This window comes from Cicer arietinum, chromosome 4 (genome assembly GCF_000331145.2).
Source record: "Cicer arietinum cultivar CDC Frontier isolate Library 1 chromosome 4, Cicar.CDCFrontier_v2.0, whole genome shotgun sequence".
Classification (NCBI taxonomy): domain Eukaryota; kingdom Viridiplantae; phylum Streptophyta; class Magnoliopsida; order Fabales; family Fabaceae; genus Cicer; species Cicer arietinum.
Window position 1 is genome coordinate 47,220,913 of NC_021163.2, and position 17,226 is coordinate 47,238,138.

The following is a 17,226-nucleotide window of genomic DNA, read 5'->3' on the forward strand; positions in this document are numbered from 1 at the left end:
AGCAGTGGGTGGTGGAGTCATATTATCTTCAGGGGCAAGATTCCTCCTAGATCCTTCAGCCATAATTCTGCATACCATACACAAAATACTAAGTTGATCAGACTTAATATTAGGTGAAATGATAATTAGAATGTATAGTAAAACAAAAATATTCAAATTCCTAACACATAATCCATAGTCCAAATGAATCGACATGGCTTTGATACCAAAATGTAAGACCCATTATCATTTGTCTAGAATATGATAATTTGACCCATACACCTTAATAAAACAGAGGTAATTAACAATAAATAATAAATTAGAATCACCATCATAACTGAAAACTACATTCATAAATATAGTTTACAACTTGTTTAGTAGATTCATAAAATATTACATCTTGAAAACAAACTATGATTGACAGATTACATCATAAAACAAAACATCAAATTCTAATTCCACGAGTTTGGAACTGATCTTCTGATGCTAAATTCATATCTCATGTTCCTCCAGCTGCTAAATAAAATAATAATAATAATTGGGGTGAGATAAAATATCTCAGTGAGCTCTAAAAATAAAAGGAAAAAATAATCTCAAAGAGTTTCTTTCATAAAAGTGTATAAAATGTGAAAAACAATTATACATCTCATGATAAAAATATTATTATTATTATTATTATTATTATTATTATTATTATTATTATTATTATTATACATGTCCATATATATATATATATATATATATATATATATATATATATTGTGAAAAACATATGCATGACCTCAAATCTTTTCCTTTGGAATAAGGAAAAGTCGTCCAATATCTTAATGTGGGTCACTAAGATAATTGAGTCCTGATTGGTAAATATGGTCTGGTCAAACCCCAATCAGCGTCCTGATTGTTCTCCTTTACCTGTTATTCCATGCCTGGAATAACCTAAATGTCTCACCGTGAATAAGATCATGCATGCTCTGATTAATGATATTGTACAAAACTTACATGTTTTTGTATAAAATGCACTTATTATGTCATATATAAAATGCATCATTCATCCACAACAATTATCAATAACTTAGGCGATATACTAAACTCATAATAATTTAATGATAAGTCCTTCATTCAAACGTAAATTCATAGTCAGAAAATAGAAACAATATTGGAATCATGAAAATAGTAACAACATCATAATAATTAATAACTCAAACATAATAAAAGTTATATATATATATACATATATAAATAATGAAGTCATTCAAATTTCTTCAGAATTTTATTCATTCTGGAAAATTACACAATAGAATATTTTCAGCACAACAGTCACTAATAATTATTGATGAAGGTCAAATTACTTTAGAAAATTCCAAAAATTTACTTGAAAGCTAACTCAATTAAGAACATAATGCAATTGATCCCATCTCAAAATTAGAAACCTATAATTTAGGAAAAATCACGCACTAAGACTAATTTACACACGCTGCAGAAAGTTTCCATCACAAAAGTCACTAATAATTATTGAAAAATGGTCGAATGACATTAGAAAATTTTGAAACTCTTACTGAAAGTAGATAAGTCACCTATAAATACAACATAGTTGGTCTCATCTCAAAATTCAAAATCAATAATTCATGAAAAATCTGATTCTAAGACTTTTTTATATAGTTTTGTTTTTATTTAGAAAACCAAACTTAAATACAACAAATTCTCATGCAATAGTTCTCGCAGTATTTTCATCAAACACCTCTCATGCATTGAATATTTCGGATAAAAATAAATTTTTCTCTCCACTAGTAAATAAAACCATATATTTTAAATGCATGCACCTAAAATATTACTTATCAATCTAATTGAAAGAAATTTCCAAACAAAAACTCCCCATTTTCCCCACCAAAAAACAAAAACATAATTTTCTTTTAAAAATTCTCAAAACTAACATGCATACAAAAGTCTTTGGAGAAATTTCTTAAATAAAGAAAATAGGAACTCACAGTTTGTGATAAGGGAGAAGACGATGTTCTAATTAGATTGATTGCTGAGCTCCCCTTTTTTCTGAATTGCCACTTCAACTCAAGTTCTTTATTTTTGGGTTATTATCCCTGGCTAGTTCCTTAGTTGAATCTGGTTAGGAAAAAATTGAGACATGCAAGGTTTAAAAATGGTTCTAAAGAGCTTTATCAAGCTTTTGGTTTAACTGATTTGAAAAATGAAGGAAAATAAGGAAAATGAGAGGTTGAAGATGAAGATTGGGAGGATGAAGGATAGTAACGAGAAGAAGAAGAAGAAGAAAGTGAGGAAAAAAAAACAACTTACGGCATATTTGAGATGTATAGCTGAAATTATGCCATTGCCCTGTTCAAATATTACAATAATGCCATTTTTTATTTCTTTCTAATTTAACAAATAAACTAATTATTTTATTTTTAAATGGTTGTTACATTAGTTCCTCAAAAGTCTGGGGTTGTCAAGCTGTTTGGGAAGACTGACTTGGAGGTCAGGTGCTTTGTAATTCAAGGTATTTGAATTAGTGGATTAAAACCTTCTGAATGAGGGGATTGGATGTAAAGTTAGTGATGAATCAGGATAAATCTACGTGTCAAATTATTTATGCTTTCATTGCTTGCTATCTCTGAATCCGATTGCTTCTACTCCAAGTAAGTCACCAAAACCAAACTTGTTTTTTTATTTATTTAAAAATTAGCAAAAAGCTATCAACTTTGACAAACACAATTCAACCCCCTTCTCGTGTTTGCACCTTCAAATACATTGTGAAAATAGTCCTTTTAGAGGACAAGCATTTTTGAACCATTGTGAAAACTCACAAGTGAGTATATCATTCTCTATACTCTATTCTCTTTATTTGTTTAACTCTCATTTCATTTCTAAACACTTATCCTCTAATACCTATCCTTTATCCTGACACAAAGGATATTGTTTAAAGAGTAAAAGAAAATTAAGAAAAGTACAATATATCTACTCAACCCCCCTTCTAGTGAAATTTTAGCTACTTCAACAACAACTCATTTTTTAATTCTTGTTAGAATGATGAATTTTTTGTTTTGATTTTTCTCTTATTCACCTAATCAATGTTTTTGGTTTTTCTATTGGAATTATAAATTTTGGGTTTTAGGTTTTCTAAAGATTGAGTGGAAGATGAAGTAGCAATATCAATCACAAGGAATGAATGTTTTAATTGTGATCCCTTTTTGAAATCTGAATTCCCGAATCTAATTCAAATTAACTCAAAGTTAATCTTTATTTCAAACAAAAAGTACATAATGTTCTAGTGAGTAAAAAATGAAGAAAACATATTATTTCTAGCTATAGGTGATATGTGAATAGTGAGTGAGAAATAAATAAGGATAAGTATAAGAAGATCATACAATAATTATCCTGGTTCACTCAATGTGGACTACCTCTAGTCCTCACAATCTGTGAGTTTTTCCACTAATGTGTTTGACACAGGAACTTTCTTGCTTTCACACTATCTTTCTTGATCAATTTCAGAATTCACCTTTCAACTATGAAAGGATTTTTATAATTATATTTTAGTCCATAAAGGATTTTACAAGTTACCCTTTAATAACTAAAAAGATTTTTACAACATACTCAAACTATCTTAAGATATAAACCTAAGTTTCAAATGATGTGTATGATATAAAAGTTTAGCTTGAAAATCTACCCAACCCTTGTATGAGATTAATTATCAGCAATAACTCAATAAAGTGATCCTTGAATATAATAAGAGAAAGCTTAAGTTTTTGCTTAAGCGAATAGTTTTGTTGCAAGAGTATGGTTGTTTAAGTATTGGAATGATTCATTTGAAAACTCTTGTTGTTGTCTTCTCTTTAATGTTCCTTTTATAGATAAGGAGATGGTTAAAAAAAGGCTCAATATAGCCATTAGTTAACTTCAGCAAAATGTTTTGTCTATATTGAACTTTAATAGACATGTGTGTTATTTGATCCATAATGTTCTTCTACAAAACTAGAACGTTCTTGGTTTTGTGTTGTATGGAAAATGTAGATGCGTGATACAATGCCTTTGAAGTGTCAGTCCTTTGTCTCAAAAGCATACTGAGCTTTATGCAAAAAGTGCAACAACAGTGTACCATTGTGCTTGTTTTCCTTGCTCACAACTCATCAAACTTGAGATCAATTTGGTCATTTATATTGAGGTTGTTTTGCTTCTTTGGGCCTTCAACTTGAGTTCTAGGCTTAATTATTGATTTGAGTAATCTTGATAATCTTTAAGTTGAGATTTGGACTAAGGAAAATGATATCTTTTAACTATGTCTTTAAAAGGAATAACCAGAATGTTCTTTTATAAAACCATAATGTTCTTTTATAACTTTAATGTTCTTGTAATCAATCTCCAGTTCAAGTAAAATATGATGTTCTTGATTTATTTTATGTTGAGATTGTTGATTGTTGTATGAATATATTACTCAAAAATACAAGTTAAATAGCAACATAATCAAAATCATGATTAATTATTAATTAATTGTTTATTTATCTTCAAAACACTTGATTTGGAATTTTGCCTCGACATAAGAAGAAGATGGTGAAGAAGAAAATGATAAAGAGATAAAATATGAAGATTAGACTTGACCGAAAATTGGTTTAAACTTACATGACCATAAGTGTATTTTTTTCAAAAGTTAAAGAACTATATGTGAATCGTTTACTTTTATAATTTTTCATGTTAGCATCATTTTACACACGTCAACATTGTAATAGACAATAACATAAAGGTTAAAATTGCAAACAAGATGTCATTTTAAAGACTTTGTTGGGGAAAACCAAAGATAATTATCTCAATAATGTGTTATATTTTTCCCCACATGTGCCAATAAATGGTCAAATAGAAAATACAATTCCACAGAGCAACAATAATTGCTAAAAAATTAAATATAAGACAAACATAATTTTTTATGTAGAAATATTATCTCAAATTGAGAGAATAAAAATCACGTGACGTAGTCTAGTAAAAAATTATACTATAATAATTAATTGGTAAGCCAGAGTCTTCCTAGTAACATTAGAGAACATAAAACAACAATAACCATCACCGGTGGACATTAATCTAAATTCAATTAGAAATGAGTAGCAAGTGGAGTATTAAAATGTTTGCAATAGTTCTTGTAAAACCTCTAATATCTTCTCAATGTAATTGTGTTGAGACAACCATAATTTTTTATTCTTCTTGTCACAAGTTACTCTCATGCCCATAATTTGTTTTGCAAGACCCTAGTCTTTCATTGCGAAAGACTTGTTCAATTATTTATTTAGAGATGAATAGTCTTAGTGTCATGACCAACAATCAAATATCATCCACATATAAAAAGAGAATAATATAATCACCATTAGAGAATTTCTTTACAAACACGCAATGGTCAGAAGTAGTTTTACCGTACCCATGTTTCTCTATGAAAAAAAATCAAATTTATTATACCATTGTTGAGTTGCTTGCTTGAGCCCATATAAATGTTTCTTCAATTTACACACAAGTTGCTTTTTACCTTTGACTTTGAAACCTTCTAGTTGCTCCATATAGGTCTATTCCTCCAAATCGCCATGAAGAGATGGAGTTTTCACATCACATTGTTCAACTTCTAGGTTTAAACAAACTGCTAACTCAAGCACAACTCGGATAGAGGACATCTTCATCAAAGGTAAAAATATTTCTTCAAAGTCAATACTAAGAAGGAATTGTATCTTGGCAGAGAACTTTTTTTTTTTTTTTTTGCTTTAACCTTGTATACCCAATTGTAATTGAAAAAAGTTTATGTCCTTATGCAACTTTACCAAATCAAATGTGTGATTCTCATGGAAGGAATTCATAGGAAGCAAATCAACTCCTTATATAGAATAAGATCTACACATTCAACGAAACAGCCAGTTCGGTAGACAAGCTACTTTCTGATTCTAGGACTGGCGAATCCTCTATCTATTAGCATACCTGTACCCACAATTCTCTTGCATGGCATTCAACTACTTTTCTTTATCAACATTGTAATAGCTTCTTGATAGTATTATGGCTCTCCACTATCAGTAATCATCACACACTCATGTGGAGGGTATATATGAGAAGATTGATGTTCTCTAGTAGATCTTCTCAACTCAAACTCAACTGGAGGCTCAATTGGAACCTGCTCATTATGGTGAAGTACATGATCATCAATTACATTCTTTTAATCTACCTGTATATCTCCCCCATCAATAAAGGTTTAGGTGCAACATCAATGTAACTTCTAGAGTTTGATTTATATTTTTCAGCTTTATCAAATCTTAAATAATCTGGTCTTCAAGAAATATCATATATCGGCTAATGATAATTTTCTTGTCAGCCGGATCCACAATCTATAACCAAATTCTTCACCATCATAACCAAAAAACACACATTGTTTGTATTTACTATCAAGTTTGGAAATCTCATCTTTAGGAATGTGAACAAAACATTTGCAGCTAAACACTCTCAAATGGCGATAAGAGACATATTTCTTCGTCCACACTCTATTTGGAAAATCACCATCAGGTGGAATAGATGGAGAAAAATTGATAAATCCATTGCCGTTTTCATTGCTTCACCCAAAAGGATTTCGATAATTTTGCATGCGAGAGCATACATCTGATTATGTCATTAATCGTACAATTCACTCTCTCTGCAACACCATTATGTTGAGGTGTTTTTGGAACTGTTTTCGCAAGTCTAATTCCATGTTCTCTACAATACTCCTCAAATGGACCTCTGTATTCACCATCATTTTCTGATCAAACACATTTCAATTTCCTTCTTTTTTCTCTTTCAACACTTGCATGAAAATGCTTGAAGACTCCAAGTACCTGATCTTAAGATTTCAAAGGAAAAACCCACACTTTTCTAGAGTGTTCGTTAATAAATGTAACAAAATATGATGCACCTCCAAGAGATTTACTATTCATCATGCAAAAGTCACTATGAACTAAATCAAGAATATTTTGCCTCGTGTAAGGACCAATATTATGAAAAGAAACTCTATGTTGTTTTCCAACAAAACAATAAGTGGAAGTTTTTAGAGACATGTTGGTTTTATGACTTCTATCCTTATGAAATTCTATACAATGTTATTAACAAGATTATCTAATTCTTTTCTAAGTGATGAATTAATATCAAAACCAACTTGTTTAATATTAATTCCTATTTTAACAGTAAAAGATTCAAACAGTTTATTCAAAGCGGAAGTTCACAATCACATGCAAGATCAATATAAAAAGTAAAGAGAGAGAGGATATAGTGCACCAGGAGATTTTTATACTGGTTCGGCTATCACTTTGATAACCTATATCCAGTCCTGAAATCTATAACAGATTTCAGCCTTTGACTAGAATGATTTGAGGAATATTTTTACAAACTTTCTAGCGTCACAACCTATCCATCCAACTCACAACCACTTCTATCACAATACCAACCTATCCCTAAGAGTTACTCGTCAAACTCTAGCGAGATCAAGCTGAGGTTTCTTTTAGATGAACACAAGCATCCTAAAAGATAACCACCAGTGTAACACTACTGAATTTCTCAAAACAATTACAGAAGATTCTTTAAAAAGGAAGAAAAAGAAAACTAAGAAGAAGTGACTCAATCACAATGAAAAAATCTCACACAAGGTAGTTTGCCAATGAGTATTTGTGAGATATAACAATTTTTCTCTCAATGTGTATGTTTTCAGTTTTCTGTGTTTATGAAAAAGTGTTATGATTATTTTCAAAAGTTTGTGATTGAATCAATTTATAGTTTCAGAAAAACAACATATAAATCAATTTTATTAAAGTTTGATACCAGCTTAATCGATTACCTAATCGAGTATCGCGTATCTTGTTTTTCTTGAATCTTGAAAATTTAAGAACTAATCGATTTCCTAATTGATTCTTTCAATGCACTTATCAGAAACTGATACTCAGTTTGTATCAGAATCGATTATACTTGTTTTGTTCAAACAACGAGATCAAAACAATCGATTACTCATTCGATTTGTTTATTAACATAATCGATCTGGCAATGGGCTAAGCTCTCCCTGTAACTCAGACATTTTACTTCAATCGATTCGTCAATCGACTTGGCTGGTCAAAGTGACTAAGAAGTTTTACTCCAATCGATTTTCCAATCGATTTGGCTGGTCACAGTGACTAAGATGTTTTACTCCAATCGATTTTCCAATCGATTTGGCTTGTTACAGTAGCTTAGCTGTTTAGTTAAAATCGATGTGCCAATCGATTATGCAAATATGTTTTCGATAAATGATTAACCAGTTCATTCTTTCAATCGATTACCTAATCGATTAATGCAAAGCTTGCAACTCAAGAAACATCTATCAATCGATTAGTGCAAAGCTTGCAACTTAAGAAACTTATTTCAATTGGTTGTCCAATCGATTTCGTTGATCACAGAACACACGTCTGATGAAAAAGCATTTTCATAATCGATTTGCCAATCGATTGACTCAGTATGAACTTGGTTCCGTGAATCACAAAATCGATTACTCAATTGATAGGCAAATCAATTGTCCAATTGATTAGGTTATACACAGAACACAAGTTTTGAAAAAACCTTTAAGTAATCGATTTCCCAATCGATTATCTTAGTGAAACCTTTATTCTGTGAGTCAGACAATCGATTGCTCAATTGATTTATCAATTGATTTATTACTTGATTGATTAAAACTTATTTTATGATTTCATTGGCAAATACTATATGAGAAATCATTATGATTAAGTCTACCTAATTAACACTATTAACACTAGACACTTTTATACATCAGTCTTTAAGCCTTGTAGGACATCATCCATCTTTGCTTGATTGCTTGAGTTCCAAGTTTTGTCCAAGTGTGTAGTGTTTGATTATTTGCCTGAAATGTTTTGTACTAAGTTAACTTTTCGCATTCTGTATTACTGTGATATTTGCTTTATGAACTCCTTTGTAGTTTTAATTCTGGTGTGTTTTGGATTACTCGTTTCAGGACTTATTATGTATTCACTTTTATGATCTTCTAACTTAATTTCCATTACTGCTATTCTTGTTTCCTTCTATGTCTTTTGTGTATGTCTTTACTCGCACCGTGTATGTCTCTTTGTTTTCTTCTTCTTTTTGATCATGTCAAAAGGGGGAGAAAATTTGGTGTTGTTGTTGCATTTCAAACCTTGTAGGCACTCAAAAACAATTTTCAAATCATCACATACAACGGGGGAGTATGCACCTATTACGGGGGAGCAAAGATTTCAACATCACACTCTCTTCACAACAACGTTTTGTCATAATCAAAAAGGGGGAGAATGTAAACTACATGTTTTTGATGACGACAAGACCACCAACTATGGACAATGCAGCAAGATCAAAAAGAAGATCAAACCATCTTGAATGAGCTTCCAAATCCAAATAATAAATGAGTAAATATAAAGGTATATGATACAAATCAATAGTTCAAATACTTGAGAACAATTCATATTTACATATGCATTTAACATGTTTTCAAAAATCAAAAACAACATTAACAAATCATTTAAAATCATATTTTTGACAATTTGCATAAGTGTATTCGAATACACCATGTTGTATTCGAATACAACTTAAGTCAGAAGCAAAACTTTAAAAGGTGTATTCGACTACACGCATCTGTAGTCGACTACAAGCTAAGTCAGTGGCCAAGTGTATTCGACTACACCCATCTGTAGTCGACTACATGCTAAGTCAGTAGCCAAATGTATTCGACTACACTCATATGTAGTCGAATACAAGTTAAGTCAGAGGCTAAAATACATTGATCTGTATTCGACTACACTGATGTGTATTCGAATACAAGGTGTAAAATTCGAATTTTTTAAACGTTACAAAGATGTGTATTCGAATACACATATACTGTATTCGAATACACCTGGAAACATTACAATTTTTCAGATCTGGAATGCCTCTAGAACATTGTAATTTTTCATCAAACCTCTTGGATCAATGGCCACGAATCTGAAAGGATGTTTTATGGAGTATAAATACCCCATAACTTCAGATCAAAAATTAACCATCCTTGAATTAATTCATTTGAACAACTTTGAACAAAATTCTGATTTTTCTAAGTACTTGCATTAGATTTTCATATCATTCTAAAAAGTTCTCAAGTACTTGAATTACTATTGAGTTGTTTATCAATATACCACATCTTAGATTTATTCAAACCTTATTGTATCATTTGTACAAGTAAGATAGTGGTGTGCTATCTTAGAAAGAATTGTTAGAAGTTTTGTAGCAAGAATCCCAGGGTGGGAATTGTACATTTTCTGACAAGTAGTTGATTAATCTCTTGTGGTGTGCAAGAGGACTGGACGTACCCTTGGTTATAAGGGGAACCAGGATAAATCTTATCGTGTTCATTTACTTACTGCACTTGTTATTAAGCCTTGTTCTTAAACTCAGAAAATCTGATTACCATATCACTAAAAACAAGAAAATTTACTAACACCTAATTCACCCCCCCTCTTAGGCGTACTTTCATACTTACAATTGGCATCAGAGTAGGTTAAGGTAACTTATTCCTCGATCAATTACTCATGGCTTCCGCACAACCTGTCTTTAGAGATGGTGGTAGCAGTACCAAGCCACCATGTTTTGTTGGAGAGCACTACGATTTTTGGAAAATCCGTATGCAAGCATATCTCGAAGCACAAGGAGATGACATATGGGATGCCGTTGAAAATGGTCCTCATATTCCAAAAACTGTCATCAATAACAAAGAAGAAATAAAAATAAAAAATTCTTGGACGGATGAGGATAAGAGAAAAGTGCTTTTCGATAAAAAGGCTAAGAACATATTACAATCTGCACTAGGAATGGATGAGTTTTTCCGCATATCTCACTGTAAAACAGCAAAAGAAATATGGGATACGTTGGAAGTAACTCACGAAGGCACCATTGAAGTAAAAAGATCCAAACTCAACACACTATCACAAGAATATGAGTTATTTCGCATGCAGCCCGGAGAATCTATTTTAGATTTACAGAAAAGGTTCTCCCATTTAACCAATCATTTGACAGCACTTGGAAAAATCTTCACAAATGATGAACTAAATCTAAAAGTACTAAGGTCATTGACAAGGGCATGGCAACCAAAAGTTACAGCAATATCAGAAAAGAAAAGCCTATCCAAGATGTCTCTTTCTGCACTATTTGGAAAACTTCAAGAGCATGAAATCGAACTCGGAAGGCTAGAACAAAATGAAAGTCAAGAAAAGAAGAACAAAAATATTGCGTTAAAGACTGAATCAAGAGAACAAAGCAAAGAGAATGATTCAGATGAAGATGAAAATATTATCCTTCTTGTTAAGAAATTTGGTAAATTTCTTAAAAACGACAGAACATTCAAAAAGAAAAGCTTCAAGAAGAAAGATAATTCTACATCAAATCAAAATTTCACTTGCTTCGAATGTGGAAAACAAGGACATATTAAAGCAGACTGCCCAAATATTGCTAAGAAGAATTTCAACAGAAAGAAAGACTTCAAGAAAGCATACATAGCTTGGGAAGACAATGAAGTAAGTTCATCTTCAGAAACAGAAAGTGAAGAATGCGCCAATGTTGCATTAATGGCCTCGCATCAATCAGATGATGAAGAGGTTAGTAATATAGACTCTCCTCTTTATAATAAGACTAATACTGAATTAATTATAGAATACAATGATGCTCAAAACGCAATAAAAGAATTACTCATTGAATGTAAAAATCTATGTAAACTAGTATCAACACAAAAGAAACAAATCTCAAGTTTACAAGAAAAAGTTGATATTATGGAGAAAAATTCTGAAAAACTAAAACAGAATTCTGCATGCAATAAATGTGAATCCCTCTCTTTCGAAATTGTTCAATTAAATAGAGTAATTGAACGATACGAAAAGGGACAATTAGGATTGGAAAATGTTCTAAACATGCAAAGATACTCAAATGATAAAAGTGGTCTTGGATACTCAAAATTTGATAAACCAAATTTGAACAAAACTATTTTTGTTAAAGCAGGTAGTCAATCTAATCAAGATAAGATTATAGTTATGAAAAAGGATGATCTTTATAATAAGAAAATTATTCAAAATAAATCTCATACATATGTTACTAACAGTAGATTTAATCCTACTTGCTCTTATTGTGGTCTTCATGGTCATACACCTAATACATGTCATATTAGAAATATTAGTGTTCCAAAAGGTCATTTCATATGGGTAAAGAAAGGTACTAACCATCAAGGACCCAAAGCACATTGGGTACCTAATAAAGTTTGATTTCAATTTTGTAGGTAAGCAAACAAAAGACTTCAAACATGTGGTACTTGGATAGTGGCTGCTCTAAACACATGACGGGTGATATAACAAAATTTTCAGCTTTAACACTTGAGTCAAAGGGACATGTAGTATATGGAGACAACAACAAAGGAAAAATTTTAGGCATTGGAAAAGTTGGTACAGCACCATCTCCCTCAATTGAAGATGTCTTATATGTTGAAGGTCTAAAACATAATCTCATAAGCATCAGCCAGCTTTGTGACAAAGGATACAAGATAGTTTTTAATAAAGATGAGTGCGTCATCCAAAATGAAGCTACAAATGAAACTCAGTTTGTTGGTAAGCGTTTCAAAAACATTTTCATACTTAATTTTGAAGATTTATCCTTGAAAATGAAATGTCTTTTGGTAAGCGACAATAATGATGCTTGGCTATGGCATAAGAGATTTGCTCATATTCACATGGATCATTTAAACAAATTGGTCAAGCATGATCTTGTTGTAGGCTTACCAAAAATAAAATTTATAAAGGATAAATTATGTGACGCTTGTCAAAAGGGCAAACAAACAAAAAGTTCTTTCAAACCTAAAAATGTTATTTCAACTTCTAGACCGCTACAATTGATACATATGGATTTGTTTGGTCCATCAAGAACCAAAAGTCTTGGTGGAAACTCATATGGACTAGTTATTGTTGATGATTACTCAAGGTTCACTTGGACCTTATTTTTGGCAAATAAAAATGAAGCTTTTAAGGCATTTAAAAACTATGCCAAGCTAGTCCAAAATGAACAATCTGCCAAAATTGTATCAATTAGAAGTGATCATGGAAGGGAATTTCAAAATACTTCATTTGAAGAATTTTGTGAAGAAAATGGTATTTTTCACAATTTTTCTGCACCAAGAACACCACAACAAAATGGGGTCGTTGAGAGAAAGAATAGATCCTTAATAGAGCTTGCTAGAACTATGCTAAGCGACTCAAATCTACCAAAATACTTTTGGGCAGATGCTGTAAACACAGCATGCTATGTTTCCAACCGGGTAATTATTAGGCCAATTCTTAAGAAAACTCCATATGAACTTTACAAAGGTAGAAAACCCAATATCTCTCACTTTCACATTTTTGGATGTAAATGTTTTGTGTTAAATAATGGTAAAGACAACCTTGGAAAATTTGATGAAAAAGCTGATGAAGGTATATTTCTCGGTTACTCTTTATCTAGTAAAGCATTTAGAGTCTTTAATAAAAGAACCTTATTAGTTGAAGAATCAATGCATGTAACCTTTGATGAAACTAACCCCATAAAAGAAGAAAATATTATTTCTTGTGATGATGATGATGTTTTTGAAAGTAATGATCCAAGCAAAGAACTTCAACAAGAAAGTGGAGTCAATATTGAAAGGCAAAGTGATGATCTTCCTAAAGAATGGAGAACCCATAGATATCACCCTATTGACAACATCATAGGTGATATAAATAAAGGAGTCACAACAAGGTTAAAATTGCAAGATGCTTGCTTAAACATGGCGTTTGTTTCTCAAATCGAACCCTCCAAAATTGGTGAAGCACTTAAAGATGATCAATGGATACTTGCCATGCAAGAAGAACTCAATCAATTCGAAAGAAGCCAAGTTTGGGAACTTGTTCCTAATCCTGGAAATAAACACATCATTGGTACAAAATGGGTGTTCAAAAATAAACTAGATGAGAATGGCATAGTTGTTCGCAACAAAGCTAGATTGGTTGCTCAAGGATACAATCAAGAGGAAGGGATAGACTTTGACGAAACATTTGCTCCGGTAGCAAGATTAGAGGTAATACGTCTACTATTAGCATATGCTTGCTCCATGAATTTTGAGTTATATCAAATGGACGTGAAAAGTGCATTTCTCAATGGGTACATAAATGAAGAAGTTTATGTCAAGCAGCCCCCTGGATTTGAAGATTCCAAAAATCCCTCACACGTTTACAAATTGAAAAAGGCTCTTTATGGTCTAAAACAAGCTCCAAGAGCTTGGTATGACAGATTAAGCACCTTTTTATGTGAACGAGGATTTGACAAAGGAGAAGTTGATAAAACGTTATTTGTCAAAAGAGAAAATGGTCACACATTATTGGTTCAAATTTATGTTGATGATATAATATTTGGATCAACCAACAAGGACATATGTGAAGAATTCTCTTCAATAATGCAAGGAGAATTCGAAATGTCCATGATGGGAAAATTAAACTATTTTCTTGGACTTCATATCAAGCAACTTGAGCACGGCATCTTCATCAATCAAGCCAAATATTGTAAAGAATTACTAAAGAAATTTGAAATGGAGAATTGCAAAGAAAGTACAACTCCAATGGGCTCCGGAACATATGTTGATAAAGATGCATCAGGAATTTCCATCGACATATCCAAATATCGAGGTATGATTGGATCATTATTATATCTAACGGCCAGCCGGCCAGATATCATGTTTAGTGTTTGTTTGTGTGCAAGATTTCAGGCAGATCCGAAAGAATCACATCTAGTAGCTGTTAAAAGAATTATGAAGTATCTGAAAGGAACAACAAATGTAGGCCTATGGTATCCCAAGGGTAGCATATGTAGCCTAGTAGGATACTCTGATTCGGATTATGCGGGATGCAAAACAGACCGTAAAAGCACCAGTGGCACATGTCATGTCTTAGGAAATGCCCTTGTTTCATGGTCTTGTAAAAAGCAAGCTTGTGTTGCACGTAGTACTGCTGAAGCTGAATATATTGCAGCATGAAGCTGTTGTGCCCAGATTCTCTGGCTCAAACAGCAATTACATGACTATGGAGTTGATCTCGGATGCATTCCCTTAAGATGTGATAACACAAGCGCAATAAACATCTCAAAGAATCCAATCATGCACTCCAGAACTAAACACATCGATATCCGACATCATTTTCTACGAGATCATGTACTTAAAGGTAATGTTGAGGTAACATTTGTTGATACACACAATCAATTGGCCGATATATTTACAAAACCGTTACCTAAAGACTCATTTTATAAAATCCGAAGAGAACTTGGTATTTTGAGTGAAAATGATCTTTAACCATTGCATGATATACATAGTTTGCCATGTCTCTTATGTCTTATTGATTATTGCACTTTGATATATGAATTTGTGTATTACATGATGCAATCTTCATAAAAAACTGAGTTTTTAAGCAAAACTGTGCTTATGTAGTCGAATACAAATGTCTGTATTCGAATACAAACTTTCCCAGATTTCCTGTATTCGAATACAAAGGGTGTGATTCGAATACAAACTTTCCCAGAATTCCTGTATTCGAATACAAAGGATGTGTAGTCGAATACACGTTCCCAGAAAAATGTGTATTCGAATACAAGAAGGTGTAGTCGAATACACCTTCGCGTTTTTGCCCAGATATAAAAGCTGCTACACATAAGTTAGGGTTATTTCAGTTGGTATTCGAATACAGCCACAAAATATTAAGTAACCGAGACATTAAGAGATTCCCCATTCTTAACGCCCAGTTTACTTAAACGGTTTTCAAAACAAAATATTAAGTAACCGAGACATTAAGAGATTCCCCATTCTTAACGCCCAGTTAACTTAAACGATTTTTCTTTAAAACAAAATATTAAGTAACCGAGACATTAAGAGATTCCCCATTCTTAACGCCCAGTTAACTTAAACGATTTTTCTTTAAAACAAAATATTAAGTAACCGAGACATTAAGAGATTCCCCATTCTTAACGCCCAGTTAACTTAAACGATTTTTCTTTAAAACAAAATATTAAGTAACCGAGACATTAAGAGATTCCCCATTCTTAACGCCCAGTTAACTTAAACGATTTTTCTTTAAAACAAAATATTAAGTAACCGAGACATTAAGAGATTCCCCATTCTTAACGCCCAGTTTACTTAAACGGTTTTCAAAACAAAATATTAAGTAACCGAGACATTAAGAGATTCCCCATTCTTAACGCCCAGTTTACTTAAACGGTTTTCAAAACAAAATATTAAGTAACCGAGACATTAAGAGATTCCCCATTCTTAACGCCCAGTTAACTTAAACGATTTTTCTTTAAAACAAAATATTAAGTAACCGAGACATTAAGAGATTCCCCATTCTTAACGCCCAGTTAACTTAAACGATTTTTCTTTAAAACAAAATATTAAGTAACCGAGACATTAAGAGATTCCCCATTCTTAACGCCCAGTTAACTTAAACGATTTTTCTTTAAAACAAAATATTAAGTAACCGAGACATTAAGAGATTCCCCATTCTTAACGCCCAGTTTACTTAAACGGTTTTCAAAACAAAATATTAAGTAACCGAGACATTAAGAGATTCCCCATTCTTAACGCCCAGTTTACTTAAACGGTTTTCAAAACAAAATATTAAGTAACCGAGACATTAAGAGATTCCCCATTCTTAACGCCCAGTTTACTTAAACGGTTTTCAAAACAAAATATTAAGTAACCGAGACATTAAGAGATTCCCCATTCTTAACGCCCAGTTAACTTAAACGATTTTTCTTTAAAACAAAATATTAAGTAACCGAGACATTAAGAGATTCCCCATTCTTAACGCCCAGTTAACTTAAACGATTTTTCTTTAAAACAAAATATTAAGTAACCGAGACATTAAGAGATTCCCCATTCTTAACGCCCAGTTAACTTAAACGATTTTTCTTTAAAACAAAATATTAAGTAACCGAGACATTAAGAGATTCCCCATTCTTAACGCCCAGTTTACTTAAACGGTTTTCAAAACAAAATATTAAGTAACCGAGACATTAAGAGATTCCCCATTCTTAACGCCCAGTTTACTTAAACGGTTTTCAAAACAAAATATTAAGTAACCGAGACATTAAGAGATTCCCCATTCTTAACGCCCAGTTAACTTAAACGATTTTTCTTTAAAACAAAATATTAAGTAACCGAGACATTAAGAGATT